This window comes from Schistocerca piceifrons, chromosome 2 (assembly GCF_021461385.2).
Source record: "Schistocerca piceifrons isolate TAMUIC-IGC-003096 chromosome 2, iqSchPice1.1, whole genome shotgun sequence".
In the NCBI taxonomy this organism is placed as follows: domain Eukaryota; kingdom Metazoa; phylum Arthropoda; class Insecta; order Orthoptera; family Acrididae; genus Schistocerca; species Schistocerca piceifrons.
The window spans coordinates 584226818-584231522 of record NC_060139.1 but is presented as its reverse complement, the minus strand read 5'-3'; the positions used below and the strand labels follow the sequence as shown (position 1 = coordinate 584231522).

General features: G+C 39.6%; 1 pseudogene; it reads right to left on the bottom strand.

Annotated features, from left to right (window-relative positions):
• Positions 1 to 333: 333 nt before the first annotated feature.
• On the bottom strand, positions 334 to 4244 carry LOC124775613 (annotated as a pseudogene).
• Between the last annotated feature and the right edge of the window lie 461 nt (positions 4245 to 4705).

Below are 4705 nucleotides of genomic sequence, written 5' to 3'. Positions count from 1 at the left end.
GGCTGACAGCAAATTTCGGAAAGCTATACCAGTTGCTCAGCAGTTGGCACTTACGATCAGATACCTAGCAACTGGCGATCCCTACACCAGCTTCAGTTTTTTATTTAAAGTCTCCAAGCAAGCGATATCAAACATTGTTCCTGAAGTGTGTGCAGCTCTTACTGGTAGCTTGAAGGAGTTTGTAAAGGTAAGTTAATAAATTATACAAATTTTGTTGTTAATGCATTTTTATTCATCAGGTAATAAGAAAAACAAATAAAAACGTTTAGATTTAAAGAATGAGAAACAATTAAACGCAAAGATTATTACTTTTAATTATTATAAATCAAATTATTATAAATCCAAATGTGGAGAGCCTTGTCCAATGTTGTCAGAAGTAGAAGTAGATGTCTGCTGGAAGTTGCATTGCATCTGCTCATGGGCATGAACTTGTTGAGTTGAAGGAATCGGTAAATGTGACGAGCAACTGTAGTCGCTGTTGGTTGAACTTGGTCTAGAATGTTCGAAACAGCCGCTTTCTACTCTGAAAATCGCGTCGGAAAATTCTTTTTTAACAAAAGCACGTGTTGTGTTGAACATGGACCGTAGAACGTTCGCTATGTACTCTCCATAGGCGTCAAACTCGTCTCTGGTTTTAGATAAAGCAGTTTGTAGTGCATTATATGCCTCTCCTATACGAGGATCTTCGGCCCCTTTTCTCTGATTTTTATAGGCGAAGCATATACCTTCGTGCGTTTGTTTGGCGTGGGTGGTAGTTTTTTGCCTCTCGTTGTTTGATGATCTACACCTTGATTACTAATTTCTTCGCAAGTGCTCGCTGTACCTTCCTTTGTATCCATGCCCGCAACCCTCTGTTCTTCCAAATCCTCCTTAAATTCCACCTAAAACAAAGCGACGAAAAAGATTGATGTAAACAATAGCAAAGCAAGTAAAATAAAAAATAAAAGAATGGATGTAGGAATAGGGAGATACACGATAATAATCGTAAAAAAATTAGGAACAATGTCAAGTTGATAAGTGAAATTCAGAATATTTGTTATGATGATTACTACCTATTATTACGCGATTACTACCTATTATTACGCAAAACTACTGATTTTAATTTTCATTATTATTAGAATGTACATTATTGTCTATGCATTTAATAATTATTTATATTATTAGGAGATATTAGTTTCTATTTACTTTTTTGCAGATTCCACAGACACAAGAAGAGTGGTTACTTTGTGGCAGAGGAATATGAGAGAAAATGGAACTTTCCTCATTGCCTCGGTGCGATGGATGGCAAACATTGCGCAATCCAAAGCCCAGTTAATTCTGGAAGCGATTTTTTCAATTACAAGCCTTTTTTCAGTATTGTTCTTTTTGGTCTAGTGGATGCTGACTACTGTTTTTTGTATGCTGATGTCTGCTGCCAAGGTCGAATTTTAGACGGTTGTGTTTTTCAAAATACATCTTTTTTTAAGAATATGAGTAATGGTACCATCGTTTTTCCAGACGATCGAACCCTCCCAGGTAGACAGAAAAAAGTACCCTATGTTATTGTGGCAGACGACGCGTTTCCCCTCAACAATCATATCATGAAGCTGTATAGTGGACAACAACCACAGAGGTCAATGAAAAGAATTTTTAACTACAGACTTTCAAGAGCACGGGGTATTGTGGAAAATGCGTTGGGAATACTTTCTTCCGTATTCCGGATGCTAAGAAAGCCTATATTACTACAGCCTGAGAAAGCCCAAAGTGTTATGACTTCATATACCTTCATAATTTCTTGCGAAAAAGTTATGCTTTCAGACAAATTTGTACCCCCGTAGGAGCAGTGGATCATGAGGAGAACGGGCATGTAAAGCCAGGAACTTGGAGAAATGAGATCACTCCTGCTACAACGTTTACACGATTAGCGAAAATTCCACGACGTTCAACGCAGACTGCTCAAGACATTAGCGATGATTCGCTGCTTATTTCATTTCCGAAGAGGGAATATTGCCATGGTAACATGATTACCAATAATTTATTAAAGAATTTTCAGCTGCTAGCTACGTACGTACTAGTGACTGCCTGACTGCACACATTTCAACTACCTATATATGTGAAGTTTTACCTTTATTAATTCCTATTTTATTATTTTTATTTCCTCAAATAATATAATATACAAATAAAATACGTATAAATGTACATGTTCTTCAGTATACGAGGTGCGGCTAGAAAAAAACCGGACTGATGCTGGAAAAAACATTTATTTACAATTATTTACAATTTCATGTTATCTCCTTCAATGTACTCTTCTCCTCGGTCTCTACACCGCTCCATACGAATTTTCCACTGTTCATAGCAATGCTGCAGATCATTTTCGGTAAGTCCATACATTACTTCCGTCGCTTTTTCTTTTACTGCTTCAACAGTCTCAAATCTAGTTCCTTTCAAAGCTGACTTGGGAAAAGAAAAAATTCACAGGGGGCCAAATCAGGTGAGTAGGGTGGATGATCTAAGATGGGAATGTTGTGTTTTGCCAAAAACGTCTTCACTGACAACGCACTGTGAGCTGGGGCATTGTCTTGGTGAAGGATCCATGACTTTTTTCTCCACAAATCGTTCCGTTTTCTCCGTACTCGCTCATGTAGGGTAGCCAGGACGCTAATGTAGTAATGCTGATTCACTGTTTGTCCCTCTGGCACCCAATCCCTTTGATGTCAAAAAAAAACAATCATCATTGCCTTGGATTTCGATTTTGACATTCGTGCTTTTTTGTCGTGGAGAACCAGGAGTTTTCCAATGCATCGATTGGCGTTTAGTTTCGGGATCGAAAGTAAAAAACCACGATTCATCGCAAGTAATAACATTTTGTAAGAAGGTGGGATCACTTTCAATGTTTTCCAGGATGTCAGAACAAATCATTCTTCGGCGTTCCTTCTGTTCAATTGTGAGACACTTCGGAACCGTTTTTGAACACACTTTGTTCATGTTGAAACTTTCATGAAGAATCTGCCTAACACTTTCCTTGTCAACTCCTTTTAACTCAGACACTGCTTTGATTGTTAAACGGCGATCTTGTCGAACAAGTTTACCGATTTTTTCAATGTTTGCATCAGTTTTTGCTGACAATGGTCTGCCAGTGCGAGTGTCATCACTGGTGTCTTCGCGGCCATCTTTAAATCGTTTAAACCACTCAAACACTTGTGTTCGCGATAAACAATCATCGCCGTACACTTGTTGTAACATTACAAACGTTTCACTTGCAGATTTTCCTAGTTTGAAACAAAATTTGATGTTAACACGCTGTTCTTTCTGTACACCCAACATTTTCCGACGCACAGACAAAACGTCAACTACTTAAAACAGACGCCACGGGCAGACTGAGTGCAGGAGGCAGATGAAACTCGAGCAGTAGGAGGAGCGAGAGTCTCGTGACAGGCCACGCGACTTTCAGCCTTATTGCATTCGTTTTATTGTTTCACCAGTACTAGTCCGGTTTTTTTCTAGCCACACCTCGTACTGTGTTAGAAAAATAAATGTTATTCATTATTATTTATTCATTTGTTTCTAGCTGAGTACCCAGCGTTGCCCCAGTATGTATTGCAATCCTGTCACTCCATTTCCTCCTTTCCCCTCTGTGACGTTCAGAACTCATTTTGCCATAAACCTTATAATTTTATCATAATTAGAGCTTCTTTTAATTTTTAAATTTGAAAACTATAAGCAATTACTAGGTATTTTCCTAATAGAAATTGTAGCAAGCTAAAATAAATATGAAGAAATATCTTAAGAAATGATATGATTAATGGTATATAAGGGAACAACACCAAAAAATTTAAAATCAACAAATGAGCAAGGACCGACATGTAAACTAAGAAAGATAAAAAGTTAGGTAGCCGTGGAGACAGAACCAAAAAGGGATTGAACCCCATTAAGTTTCTTAATAGTCTGTTTATACATTTCCAAAAATAAATATATTTTACTTATATCTGTGTTGATTGTCTCCCGCGGCTGATATTTGCAGTTCAGAAATTCAAACGCTTTGAAAGCGAACCACTTTGGAGCGTTCACTCCCTCAACCCCAGCGTCAGACTTCCCAGGCTCAATCTTCTTCTGGCGGACTTTCCTGTAAGTGGCTAATAAGCTGGTAATTTTTTTTTTAATTCGGCCACATCCATGCCGAGTTCTGTCGCGATGGAATCCTACGCTTCACTTTTTTTTAATTTTATCTTATATTGGGAGTTTGTTGCATCTCGCAGCACAGGGTATTTGTGAATTTAATGACAAAATCTTCGGTCCACTCCATTTCAAAAGAAAAACCGATGTCCACAACACAGAAAAAGAATAATACCGAGACCAAACTGTACGAGTGCAGCGAGCCAACTGGTTAGTGCTTTGTTGCCGTCCACACCACTCGCGCAGTTCGCCGCGCATCCCTTTGATGTACCGACAACAGCCGTAGCCAGACAAGCCATAAGCTCGGGCGGCTCACAGGCCTGTTTCGCGGCGAGCCCTCGGAGCCTACCTCCGTCCACATTACTCGTAAGGCTCGCAAGTCTCACAGGTACACGAGCCACACGAGTAGTGTGGACGCACGTTAAGGCCTCCCCGGTTTGTCTGACAAACAGGTTCCAGGCGTTGTCTGTGGCTGACGCTCTCGCTGAGTCAGATGCCGTCGCCTGTCCTGTTTCAGAGGAAATCTCTCAGCCTGCAAGATCCGGACAGTCAG